This window comes from Podarcis vaucheri (genome assembly GCF_965113315.1).
Source record: "Podarcis vaucheri genome assembly, chromosome: 3".
In the NCBI taxonomy this organism is placed as follows: domain Eukaryota; kingdom Metazoa; phylum Chordata; class Lepidosauria; order Squamata; family Lacertidae; genus Podarcis; species Podarcis vaucheri.
In genome coordinates this window covers 13,480,934-13,495,109 of record NC_138761.1, presented here as the reverse complement: position 1 = coordinate 13,495,109, position 14,176 = coordinate 13,480,934, and the positions used below count along the sequence as shown (strand labels likewise).

The window sequence follows — 14,176 nt, the reverse complement described above, 5'->3', positions numbered from 1 at the left end:
CTTGGTGGCCAACCCTAGTCACCAGTCTAGCTGCCGCATTCTGGATTAGTTGTAGTTGATGCAGCCTTGAGTAGCATTAGATTTTTTTGCTGCTGTATCACAATGTTGACTCATGTTAAGCTTGTGGTCCACAAGGACCTATGGTGCAACCTCATACTGTAGATATTTATGGTCGTTTGGCTTCAAAAAGGAGATTGTAGAGCTGGAAAAACTTCAGGAAAAAAGGCAACCCAAATGTTCAAGGGGGTGGAGCAGCTCCCCCACGAGAAAAGATTGCACCATTTGGGACTTTGTAAAAAGGCAAGGAAAAGGCGACATGATAGAAGTTTATGAAATGATGTGCCTTGAATGGAGAAATTGGATAGAAAACCGTCCTCACCCCACCCCCAAATCACCAGAACTTGTGGTGGGCATCCAACGAAGCTGAATTTTGGAAGATTCAGGACAGAGAAAAGGAAATACTTTTTCACACAGCTTATAGTTAAATTACAGACGTCGCTGCCAGAGGAAGCTGCGGCGGCCACCAACTCGGATGGCTTTAAATGAGGATTGGACAAATTAATAGAAGATAAGGCTCGTGGGTGGCGCTGTGGGTTAAACCACAGAGCCTAGGACTTGCCGATCAGAAGGTCGGCGGTTCGAATCCCCACGACGGGGTGAGCTCCCATTGTTCGGTCCCAGCTTCTGCCAATCTAGCAGTTTGAAAGCACAAAGTGCAAGTAGATAAATAGGTACCACTCCGGCAGGAAGGTAAACGGCGTTTCCACGCACTGCTCTGGTTTGCCAGAAGCGGCTTAGTCATGCTGGCCACATGACCCGGAAGCTCTGTGTCTGTGGACAAATGCCAGCTCCCTCGGCCAATAAAGCGAGATGAGCGCCGCAACCCCAGAGTCGGTCACGACTGGACCTAATGGTCAGGGGTCCCTTTACCTTTACCTTTAAGGCTGTTCATACACTGCAACCTTGAGAGCTCTGTTCTACCTCCACTGCTGTAGGCACCTTGCCTCTGAATATCAGATGTTGGAAATGTCATGTGTTGTTTCAGTTAGGTTCTGCTTGCAGGCTTACCATTGGCGTCTAGTTGGCCACTGCAAACTATATGGGCATTTTGGCGTGATAAAGCAGACCTCCTCTTCCTTTTTCTGTTAGGCTTCCTTTGGCGATGGATATAGCCTTTACAACGCCACTTTGGATGCAGTGACACGAGTCACTGCCAGAACTACCATAGCTAATGCAGATTTATGGGCTCGAGACAGTGCTCTCACTCAGTTCCCCTTAGGACACTCCAGTCCTACCAGCTTAAATGTCTGCTGGGGAATAGCTAACAAAGAGGCTCACTTAAAGCTGCCGGAGCCTCTACCCGCCCCACTCCCCCCCCTTCCACTGCCCCTCCGACACAAAGGCACTCAAGAGTGCATGGGAGTTATTTAGATAATAAATGGCTTGTAGCTTCATTGCAAAGAAGAGGGACAGTGTGTTCAGAGCGAAGATTCTTGGGGAGGGCTCTGGAGTAATGGTGTGAAAGAAGAAAGGAACACACACACAACAAATGGAAGGTGCCAAATTATTAATCGTTATTGATCAGGCGTTAAGTGGCAGCTTGGCGTGTGATTCAAGAGACAAAGAGAGCACGGGCTATTTAACAAATAGATGTTATCTGGCCATTGCAAGGGTGGGCAGAGGGAGGAGTGTGTGGTAATTAGCAGCATGCAGCCAGGCATCAACAGGCGCTACAAGGCTTGTAGCCAGGGTGGGGCCAGTGGATGTGAAGCATTGCTTCACCCACCCCACCTATGCCAGGAAGACTTCAGCTTTGTGAGGTCTACTTTGTTGTCGTTGTTTTCTCAAGCCACAAGAGCCGCCAAACAGCCAGGCACAAAAGACATGCAATTAGACATCTGCACACATCCAAACCTACCCAAACTCTGATATCAGCTCCAGAGCTTCCTGTTTCATGGCCCATCACTAGCAAGGGTACTAGGCCCAGGATTTATTTTGTTGGTGGCACCACAGTTGTGGAATTCTCCACCCGGATTGATCCTTCAAGCCCCCTCTCTTTGCACATTTAGTCTACAGTAGAACCTCAGTTGTCGAATGTAATCCGTTCCAGAAGACCGTTCGACTTCCAAAACGTTAGACAATCAAGGCGCAATTGCTGGTTAGCAAAATCCATTGAAAAAAATGAGAAATGTGCCTCGGAAGCCGTTTGATTTCTGAAAATTGTTCGAAAACGGAAGCATTCACTTCCGGGTTGTTGGCATTAGGGTTCCAAATTGTTCAGCTTCCAAAGCGTTCGACAGCCGAGTTTCCACTGTACCAATGAATGCATTTGTTGCAGAAGCATCAGAGAATTGTATAGTTGGAAGGGGCCACAAGGAAAATAATAATCTACTCACTGGATTGTGTTCCATTCCAGACATGGGTCAAATAAACAAACAGTGGCAGTCTCTGCTCCTATTTCCATTCTCATCAGAATTCTCCAACAGCCCTACCCACAATAACAGGCAGCATAAAGAGAGTCAGAGCTGACAGGTCTATGAGTAGATCCCCCCCCCCCGTTTGTTTTTTAAGGCAGCAGCATAAATGCATAAAACAGTTATTTATGCCAATGTTGGTAAGGGTCATAAAAATGCATAGGAAGTCTGCCTATAAAAGTTATAAAAAAAAAAAACCCAAAGAAGCGCCAACCCAGATATCGGTTGCTGTTAATCAGGGTTCAGATCCTTCAGCATGGAAACACAAATTATGATGGTGAAGGTGCAGCTAATTTTATCTAGCAGCAGCCTGACTTCATGTGAATCCACAGAAGCAAACTTGTATTTTGAAACAGTTCTTGTTGTGTTGCGTCACTGTCACCTGAGTAGAAGTAATCTTGGAGATTTCCACATCCCCAGGATTTGATCCACTGATGGAATCAGATGTAAATAAAGCACCCGATATACATTTCAAATGCGTGTGGTGGGGCTACGACACCCAATGCTATCTCAGCAGGTCATAACTGAGGAAAGTTCAAGGTCTCTTATAGTTCTCCTTGGCCATAAAAGCCAGTGCGTTGTAGAGAACATGTTCTTTGCTTGCATGTAGCAAGCCCAGAATCAAACTCCTGCTTTGAGTAATCTTCTATTGAGCAGGGTCAGTCCAAGGCATTTGGCAGCCTGGGGCAAAGGAGAAGGTGATGCTCCCCTAAAGTCCATCCATGTTCAAAGGCTAACTAAACTTGCAGGTGACTCAGTGGAGGCTGGTGCTCATTGGCATTGGTAGGGCAGAAGTCAAAGAGGTCAATTGCAGGTGGAGCCAACTCTTTCTGGTTTTGTCCCCATCCTCCTGTTAGGATTTTACATAACCAATGCTGGTTAGTGTGATTAGTATAAATCACATGAGATGTCTGAGAAGAGTGTGGGAACGGAAGACTATCTTATCTCTTCCGTCTGAGAGTGTTATTGGACTGTACTTTTGCTTTTGCGGTGTGCTTTCTGTTTCTGCCAGAGTTTGGAGAACACAGACGTGATTATGGACTCTCTGTATACAGTGGTGCCCCGCAAGATGAATGCCTCGCAAGACGGAAAACTCGCTAGACGAAAGAGTTTTCCGTTTTGGAGGTGCTTCGCAAAACGAATTTCCTATGGGCTTGCTTCGCAAGACGACAATGTCTTGTGAGTTCCTGCTGGTTTTTTTTCCTCCCCCCCCTTTCTAAGCCGCTAAGCCGCTTATCAGCTGATCCGATCAGCAGATAAGCCGCTAAAAGCCGCTAATAGCGCTAATCCGCTAATCCTTCAATGGGCTTGCTTCGCAAGACGAAAAAACCGCTAGACGAAGAGAATCACAGAACGGATTCTTTTCGTCTTGCGAGGCACCACTGTATATTGTGAATAAAATGTAGTTTAGATCTATGGATGTCTCTATCTACTTGTTGTGTGATGCCAGAAGACCTGTGTGCACTTTTCATATGAGAAGTGTCTCAGAGGGGCACTCTGGAGTGAAGGGACATTGCCATTCCAGAGATGAGCCTACTGGGAGACGCTCGGAGGTACTGGGGTTCTGCCGTCCCCTCCAGGAGCTTTTGCCAACACCTCCCTGATGAGTTCTACAAAGTCAACTTGGAGGAGGCTAACAGGCAGTGCTCTACCTCTAGGCTGGTTGTAAGTAAGGAGAGAGGCTGGGAATGAGTGCTGACTGGGGGTCAACAGCATTGCTTCCACATAGCAGCTGCTGGAAACCCCAGGAGGCAAGAGTGTTCTTCTGCCTGAATCCTGCTTTGCTGGTCTCCCATGGACATCTGGTTGGCCGCAGGATGCTGGGGCCTTTGACCTGTTCCAACAGGCAGTTCAGGTTCTCCATTGCACCTGAGGTTAGCAGGTAGGCTACAATCAGTTCACTGACCTCGGCTGCTACCAATAAACCTCCCCACCCGCCCCACTACACAAGAAAGCTTCAGCAAGAAGCAGCTGCTTTTAATGTGCCAAAGAGCCTGTTGGATATTCAATCAGCCGCTGAATGGCTGTACCAGTGGGGTGGATCCAAGCTGATTCTCCCAGGCTCTGAGGTATGGAGACAGTGGGGAGGGATCACATCATTTCCCCCATTCCCTCTGCCACTGCATGAAGACTCATTCTTTTTCACGTCGTAGCCAGCTTGGATCCTTTCTCTCCCAGGAGAGGAAAAGGGAAGGTTAAATGCTATAAGTAAACATAGGATAGAAAATGCTAGGAGCTTGAAGCAGCCCCTGATAATATAAAGCAGAAGTACTTGCCTTGATCTCTGCTTCTGAACTATTTTCTTTTTACATTAAAAAGGGCGGGTTTTCTAGTATGTATCACATAAAACTTAATAGTTCTATATTCCTACACTAGATGTCACTGTTCCAGCATAGACTGCTGGATGATAACAGACTTCATATTCTAGATCCTTCTTTCGTCCATTGGGTTGATTTTCGGTTCCTCCCCTTCATATTGGTTTGGGGCTTCTGAAGAGCCTTGCGGAGTGAAGACCAAGCATGAGTCTTTGATTTGAAGCTCATCTGTGACCAACATCACCATTTTCTGCACATTACTTGCCTGGGCCAGCTGCAATTGAGTGCTTCAAGTTTCAGCATGTTCTTGAGGGATCTGCCTCTTTGGCTGTGTGGACTTACAGAGTGCTTGGACCAAGTGAATGGGATGGCGCATCATTCTATTTCAAACAGGGGCTGAATGTGCCCCCCTCCTCTGGCCTTTATCTGGCCCCCAGCACTCTCCCCAGGCCATAATTTGTTGTTGTTGTTTAGTCATTTAGTCGTGTCCAACTCTTTGTAACCCCATGGACCAGAGCACGCCAGGCACTCCTGTCTTCCACTGCCTCCCGCAGTTTGGTCAGACTCATGTTTGTAGCTTCAAGAACATTGTCCAACCATCTCGTCCTCTGTCGCCCCCTTCTCCTTGTGGCCTCCATCTTTCCTAACATCAGGGTCTTTCCTAAGGAGTGTTCTCTTCTCATGAGGTGGCCAAAGTACTGGAGCCTCAGCTTCACGATCTGTCCTTCCAGTGATCACTCAGGGCTGATTTCCTTCCAAATGGAGAGGTTTGATCTTCTTGCAGTCCATGGGACTCTCAAGAGTCTCCTCCAGCACCATAATTCAAAAGCATCAATTCTTTGGCGATCAGCCTTCTTTATGGTCCAGCTCTCACTTCCATACATCACTACTGGGAAAATCATAGCTTTAATTATACAGACATTTGTTGGCAAGGTGATGTCTCTGCTTTTTAAGATGCTGTCTAGGTTTGTCATTGCTTTTCTCCCAAGAAGCAGGCGTCTTTTAATTTCGTGACTGCTGTCACCATCTGCAGTGATCATGGAGCCCAAGAAAGTAAAATCTCTCACTGCCTCCATTTCTTCCCCTTCTATTTGCCAGGAGGTGATGGGCCCAGTGGCCATGATCTTAGTTTTTTTGATGTTGAGCTTCAGACCATATTTTGCGCTCTCCTCTTTCACCCTCATTAAAAGGTTCTTTAATTCCTCCTCACTTTCTGCCATCAAGGTTGTGTCATCTGCATATCTGAGGTTGTTGATATTTCTTCTGACAATCATAATTCCGGCTTGGCATTCATCCAGCCCAGCCTTTCGCAACTCAAGGCCATAATATCTCTTCCAAATCATGCCCCTCTCTAGCCCTGCCCTTTGTCCTCCTCAGGCCTGTTTGTTTGGCTGGAATATGTCCTTGAAGAAGGAAATCCCCTTAAGTCCATGAACCGAGGAACTGCTGTTTGCAGCAAGGAGGCGAATGGGGGGGGGGTCATAGGAGAGACTTCAATCTTCTCACCATCTACAGCTACCCCCTTCCTCCTGCTAGCCTTGCAGCTGCTGAGCCTCTCACCACTAGGCAAGCCAGACCCAGCAGCCGAGAGCAGCAGTAGCCTTGTGACCTCTGCACCTCCAGCCAATGTACGTCTTCTGGCTGCAGCTACAAAGCAGAGATGGAGCCCTCACCACTACAGTCGTTGAGCGGCTGATTGAATATGCACCAGGCTCTATGGCACATTAAAAGAATATATCACGGATCAATGTGGAAACAAGACAGATTAGATTTAGGGATGAGCACATGCACAGCTGGCAGGGACAGAAAATAGACTGAATGGTCCATTCATACTTTCACCTGAACATGCAGAGGATTCTTATTCACACATATGTTAAGGGGATGGAAGCATTAATTAAAAGGGAAAGAATGGCATGGAACACACCCAGATTTTCAAGCAACCACTTTTATTGAAACCCAACAAACGTGGCAGTGATGCTTATTGCCATTGGCTGCATAAGGCACCCCCAAACTCGGTCCTCCAGATGTTTTGGGACTACAACTCCCATCATCCTTAGTTAACAGGACCAGTGGTCAGGGATGATGGGAATTGTAGTCCCCAAAACAGCTGGAGGGCTGAGTTTGGGAATGCCTGGGCTACATAGTCTGGGTGTAGGGAACCTTTGGTTCTCCAGATGTTGCTGAACTACAACTCCCATCAGCCCTAGCAAGTATGGCCAATGGCAACCCCTAGAGGGCAACAATTCAGCAATATTTGGAGGGCTGGATCTCTACACCTGATATAGACTCCCTGAAGCAGGGTGCATGGTTTCAAGTTAGTAAGGGTCAGGGGTGGGGGAACTTGGATAGTCTACAGGTCAAATGAGGTCATGGGCCTCTTCCAGAGGCCACTTCTGGGGGCAGAGGCAAAAGTGGGCAGGGCAACAGATGTGAGCCTCCTCTTTGTACGGTAGGCATATTCTAGCCTTGCAAAAGCCAGAGGTTTCTGCACATGTAGCTCTGGGGAAGGCGGAAGAGGGGCTACCCCAGCAGTTATCTCAAGCTGTTGATGGTCCATTAAGTGTGTTCCTTGGCCTGAACTTCCAGGCATCCCCATCCCTGTTCTAGGTGATTTAGGTGTTTCCCAGCCTTGGGTCTCCAGGTGTTTTTGGACCACAACTCCAATCATCCCTACTTAGCAAGGCCAGTGGTCAGGGATGATTGGAATTGTAGTTCTAAAACAGCTGGAGACCAAAGGTTGGGAAACTCTGATTAGGTTGTCCAGGTGCTGAACAATGGCATATTCATTGGTTTTGGCCATCCCCGTCAGTCACCAGGCTTTGCTATGACTATGGAGATGAATGCCTTGTCTATAGGACCTTTTCATTTTTCAAATCTGAAATTTACTCTAGAATATGCTTCTTTGATTGTACACAATGCATGGCTGGAGAACAGCCTTGCGAAATCTGGAGCAGTGCAAATTTTGACAGGTAGCTGGAGATGGGTTTCAGGTTCCGTATTGTTTCAGAGTGCAAATTAGGCAGGTTTGCCTTTCAATGCAAACTTAATCAAATATCTCCACTCACCTTCCCTCCTAGAGAAAAAACCCATCTCTCCATTTTGAGAGCAGCTTTTGCACTCTAAGCTTGTACAGTTCTCTGCTCCTGCACAATCTTTGAACATGTGCAAAAGCCGAGCAGGAGAATGACAGACTACAGCTCTATGCTGTAACAACTACCTCTTTTCCTCTGTATCTCTTGGCACATGTGTAAAGACTTTTGGTGGAAAGAAAGAGAGGAGAATGTGATTTGCCACATCTTTTTGTGCGTGCCAAAATTCTGTCCGATTCCCAGACGTGTCTGGGAAAATCTGGACGTACAGCAACCCTAACATAGGAACCTTGTATGCCTAAACTGTGGGGTCATATTTCAATTTATTTTTATTTATTTTTTTGTCCAAACGACAGGTTGAAAGAGGCATGATAGTTTCCAGAGCGTCTCTTGATTCTTTCAAGGACTTGCCACTCAGCCACCTGCCAGTTTTCTCCTCCTACCTTCTCTCTATGTTGTTGTTTTTTTAAAATTCCAAAACATTAGCAGCCTCTAGCAATCACCTTATCAAGGTTTTCCATTATCTGTAGGCACTGGAATGCCTGGAATCCATCGCTGGACTCCACAAGCCCTTCACCACAGTTGGCCTGACTTTACTTGCTTCTCAAATTTAGTTGACTTCCAGTTGTGTTCTGTTACCCTAGGGATTCATGCCATGAAGCCAGGAATGAGTGCTATTTAAATACTAGTGACAAGTGAGTTGCTAATTCCTGATATTTTTGTTGCATGGCTCAGTGTTCAGTATTCGGCAGTCAACCTCGTGTGCAAACAGTGCCTGCGTCATTACCGCATAGGGAGATAATTCCTTGTTTTGGCTTTTTGTACTGTGGTGGGGCTGCTGCTTATCCTTTCCTTTGCTCTGGGGTCTGAGCTAAGGTTACCAGATTTTTTTCAATGAATCCGGGGACACTTTAATCAATCAATCAATCAATCAATCAATCAATCAATCAAATACTACACATTTGGGATGTTGATACTTCAGCGATGGTGGTGGCAGAGGGGCGGCCGCTGCCTTGACCTCAACCACCACATTTCCCCTTCTTCCGAGGCTTCTATCTCCTTTCTCCATGAGCCTGGGCAGCCCCTGAGTTGTTGGTTCTTTGGTGGTGGTGGTGGTAGGGAAGCCGTGTGCAGTGCGTCAGGCATGGAAGGCAGAGGAGGAGGGCAAAGAGCAGTGGCCGCGAGGCTTGGGCACCACGATGCCTCCCTTCCCATCGGAGCAGCCCCAATCCCATTCCTACTTGCGTGCTAGCAGGAGGGGGGCAGGGATCCCACAGCTGGGAAGGGAAGCTTCCTGTTGCCGAACTGAAAGATCCCTGCCACCCTCCTGCTTGCACACAAGCTCTGATAGGCAGCGTGAAGCCTCCCTTCACAGCTGAAAGATCCTTGCCTCCTCCTGCTTGCACGCAAGTAGGAGTTGGGAGGCTGCTCCAATAGGCAGCATGAAGCCTCCCTTCACAGCTTAGTTGCTGGGGTCAGGGAAGGTGGAGGCAGCCCGGAAGCTGCATCTTTGAGCCCCTGCACCACCATCATATGGGGACTTCCGAGCAGCTCCTGAAGCCAGCCAGGGGACTGTCCCCGGGAAACGGGGACGTCTGGTAACCCTAGTCTAAGCACATCCCCACTTGCATCAAACAATGCATCCAGCCGGTTCACTGGAACCCAGATGAGCATTGTAATACAGGGGTAAATGCGCTTCTAGATGCAAACTTACACCCATAATAGCTGCATGTGTAGAAGGACAATGCAGCAATTGTGTTCTATTGATGTTTCCTTACCTTTGCTTCCCAAAAATATTGTGGTCAGTGCTCCCCCCCCAATGTTTAGGGGTATTTTCCTACTCATATTGAAATACTGCCCCTCAATGAGGCCAAACTTAGATTCAAAAAATGTTTAGGGGTATGCGTACCCCTGCATCCCCCCAGAAAAAAGCACTGATTGTTGTTATTATTCATTTAACTATTTATTAAATCTGCATCCGAAGATCTTTGGGGCGGTTCACAGCATAAAAATACAAAAAATACAAAAAATACAAAAACAAAAACATGAAATACATAATAAGAACAAGAACAAAACAACCCCATAACCCCCACTCCTACAAAAAAGGACACAGAATATTAATCAGCCAAAGGCCTGGGCTGAAGAGGAATGTTTTTGCCTAAAGAACGCACCAGTGAGCCTCCTTAGGGAAAGCGTTGCACAAACCGGGAGCCCCCACAGAAAAGGCCCATTCACATGTTGCCACCCTCCCAACCTCATGTAGAGGGGACACACAACAAAGGATCTCAGAAGATGATTGCAGGGCCCAGGTTGGTTCATATAGGGAGAGGCAGCCCTTGAGCTGTTAAAATCTTTATTGGTCAATGCCAGCACTTTGAATTGGGCCCAGACACTAACTGGCAGCCAGTGCAGTCAGGCCGGAATCGGTGTAATACAGTGGTACCTCGGGTTACATACGCTTCAGGTTACATACGCTTCAGGTTACAGACTCGGCTAATCCAGAAATAGTACCTCGGGTTAAGAACTTTGCTTCAGGATGAGAACAGAACTCGTGCTCCAGCGGCACGGCAGCAGCAGGAGGCCCCATTAGCTAAAGTGGTGCTTCAGGTTAAGAACAGTTTCAGGTTAAGAACAGACCTCTGGAACGAATTAAGTACGTAACCAGAGGTAACACTGTATGTTCAAATCTTCTTGCCCTGGTGAGCAACCTGGCCACCGGTTTCTGCACCAGCTGAATTTTCTGAAGCATCTTCAGAGGCAGCTGCGGGTATAATGTGTTGCAGTAATCTACCAGACCAGAGACAACGGAAGTAAGGCTATCCCTGTCCAGATAGGGGCGTAGCTGGGCCACCAGCCAAAGCTGATGGTAAGCACTCTGTGCCACTGAGACCACCTGACCCTCAAGCGACAGCAAAGGATCCAGCAGTAACCCCCAAGCTACGTACCTGCTCCTTCAGAGGGAGTGTAACCCCATCAAGAGCAGGCAAGCTCCCACCCATCTGGTCCAGGGAACGGCCCACTAGCAGTGCCTCAATCTTATCTGGATTGAGCCTCAGTTTGTGAGCTCTCATGCAGTCCATTGCTGAGCCAAGCAATAGTCCAGAACATCCCCTGCCTCCTCCTGTAGAGGAGAAGGAGAGCTCCATGTCATCAGCATATTGCTGACAATGTACTTCAAAACTCTGGATAACGCCACTCGGTGGTTTCGTGTAGATGTTAAACAGCGTAGGGGATAACATCAATGAAATATACTCAGCGTCGAGAGTGGATTTCATGCTCTTTATTCAGCTCAATGGTGAGGAGGAATGAAAGTTTCCCCCAAATACAGTGGTACCTCAGGTTAAGTACTTAATTCGTTCCGGAGGTCTGTACTTAACCTGAAACTGTTCTTAACTTGAAGCACCACTTTAGCTAATGGGGCCTCCGGCTGCTGCCGCGCTGCCAGAGCTCGATTTCTGTTCTCATCCTGAAGCAAAGTTCTTAACCTGAAGCACTATTTCTGGGTTAGCGGCGTCTTTAACCTGAAGCGTATGTAACCTGAGGTACCATTGTATCTGCTTTATATACATTATTTATACAATGGGCTGCACATGATTGGCTAATTCCAGGATTCTCCTGTAGGCCAATCAGGTTGTGGATTCACTTCCACCTGGGGCTGGATTGGGTGGCTCCTGCGGACCAATCATACTGCTGCATTGTTCTAGGACCAATCAGACTGCTGCATTCTGGACCCTATTCAACTCAGTACATAACAATCAAATCCTGAGGAACCCCACACTGAAGGCTCCATGGGGCTGAAGAGCACTCCCTAAGCATTGCCCTCTGGAAATGACCATCCAAGTAGGACCGGAACCACTGCAAAGTAGGGCCACCCACCCCTAACTCAGCCAATAGTATCAAAAGCCACAGAGAGGTCAAGGAGAATTGACAAGGACACATTTCCCCTGTCTCTCCTGACTGAGGTCACCATACAAGGCAAGGAGTGGTGAGAAGTTCCAGGGGCCAAAAGTCGGCGAGAAAGCGCTAATGACTCAGGTGGTATTTGTTCATGGATGCACAAGCAGAACATAAACAGAGGCGAACAGGATTCCCACCTCCCGGAAGCATCAGATTCCCAGAAAACTGTACAGAACTCCAAGGCTATGCTTCTGGGGTGACTCCACACTAGGTTTTTCAGTTAATTTGCATGTTTGTTTTATTCAGTTTACATTCCATGTTTGTGTATTGCATAGTAAGTGCAAACCAGGTAAAGGTAAAGAGACCCCTGACCATTAGGTCCAGTCATGGCCGACTCTGGGGTTGCAGCGCTCATCTCGCTTTATTGGCCGAGGGAGCTGGCGTGCAGCTTCCGGGTTATGTGGCCAGCATGACTAAGCCGCTTCTGGCAAACCAGAGCAGTGCACGGAAACGCTGTTTACCTTCCCGCCGGAGTGGTACCTATTTATCTACTTGCACTTTGACGTGCTTTCGAACTGCTAGGTTGGCAGGAGCAGGGACCGAGCAACAGGAGCTCACCCCGTCACGGGGATTCGAACTGCCGACCTTCTGATTGGCAAGTCCTAGGTTCTGTGCTTTAACCCACAGCGCCACCTGTGTCCCTGCAAATCAGGTAGGTTCACATAAAAAATGTGAATTGACCTGAGTTCCCACCCTCCTCCCTAGCTGCAAGCCGTGGATTTTCACCCAAATGTTCACCAGCTTGCCACATAGTTCTGGCCCCAGATTCACGTGCGCTTATTTTGCTTGTGGAGCGCATGGATGGACTGTGGTGCGTACGTGTGTTCCTTTCCTCTGCAAGATGTATCTCTCCTTCCTGGAATATCTTTTTACGTAATCGCTCAGCGCTTCCGGCCCAAGGACCAATAGCTCTGGGCAAAGTGATGCCTTCGGAGTACTTAACAAGTTTCAGACCTAACGAATCCGAACACTTAAGAGAGCCCAAGGGACGCTGCTCTTGACAGTCTTATGGGTGCCCTGAGCTAACCTTGCAAAGGCGTCAGGGGGAAGGCAGATGCGCGTGTGAAAAGGGTCAGAACTGAAAGCTTTTTGCCTTGACAGTTTTAGATGAATGAGGGGCTTTCAGTCCGAGATGCGTACCCCTTCCTCTTGCCACCTTGAGTGCTGTTCAGAGGAGCACCAGCATGAAACAATAGCACTTCAGAGGACCTCCAGAGAATCCTCTTAAGTATTCTCTGCCTATTCCTTTCCGGCACCGCAGCGGCCATTTCTTCTATCAGACGCGGGAGGGCGAATGAGGGCGTAAGGTCCCCTCACATAATTGTAAATTGAACTGGGAGTGCGGGGAGAGGTCTGCTTATCCAATGAAAAAAATGCACAGAGCTGCCCTGGCCATGGGAATAAATGGGAAAGCCTGTTTATATAGCAGCTGCATGTGCCCACTAGAGCATCATGCGTCCCAGGTGTGGCGCAACAGATTGAGCACAACAGTCCACTTCCGCATTCAGTTCTTCATTTCATTGGGCATGCCATGTTACTTTAGAAGTGAAAGGAGGGGTCTCGCTCCAGGAACAGAGTAGAAGCTCTGTTCAGTCCACAACTGAAGGTGGATCCATCTATTTCGCTCTTCCCGACGTGTAGAAAAACACATCTTGGGGGAATGTGTATGATAATATATTTGTGAAAATAACATGCAGAAGTGATTTATATCGGGCAAAGTTGTCAGTCTCCTGTTTGAAGACCTCCACTGAGCAAGAGCCTATCATTCCTTTAGCTAATTGGACCCAAGGTCAAACTGCTGTTACTATGAAGAGGTTTCTCCTAACGTTCAGCTGAAATGAAAGCAAATGTAAAGGTAAAGGGACCCTTGACTATTAGGTCCAGTCGTGACCAACTCTGGGGTTGCAGCGCTCATCTCGCTTTATTGGCCGAGGAGCCGGCGTACAGCTTCCGGGTCATGTGGCCAGCATGACTAAGCCGCTTCTGGCGAAACCAGAGCAGCGCACGGAAACGCCGTTTACCTTCCTGCCGGAGTGGTACCTATTTATCTACTTGCACTTGGACGTGCTTTCGAACTGCTAGGTTGGCAGGAGCAGGGACTGAGCAATGGGAGCTCACCCTGTCGCAGGGATTCGAACTGCCAACCTTCTGATCTGCAAGTCCTAGGCTCTGTGGTTTAAACCACAGCGCCACCAACGTCCCGAAAACAAATGTAGTAAATAATTAAAAAAAGGACATTCTTTGCACTGTTGATCATTTAGAAAGGAGATTTGATCAGGCATACTTCCAAGCTTTTTTCTCTACAACCTTAAGGTCTGGAAACTTGCGTCTTTTTCAACAA

General features: G+C 47.8%; 1 protein-coding gene across 2 annotated transcripts in view; it reads left to right on the top strand.

The window, feature by feature from the left end:
• Positions 1 to 14,176, top strand: part of ACYP2 (acylphosphatase 2) — a 61,649-nt gene that overhangs the window by 27,137 nt on the left and 20,336 nt on the right. The window contains exons 4-5 of one of the 2 annotated variants that reach the window (XR_014218226.1): positions 8,523 to 8,573; positions 12,358 to 12,487. The exons of the other annotated variant lie outside the window; for it this stretch is intronic. The gene's annotated coding sequence lies outside the window, so the exon portion shown is untranslated. The remainder of the gene's footprint in view (positions 1 to 8,522; positions 8,574 to 12,357; positions 12,488 to 14,176) is intronic. 2 annotated transcript variants of the gene reach the window in all.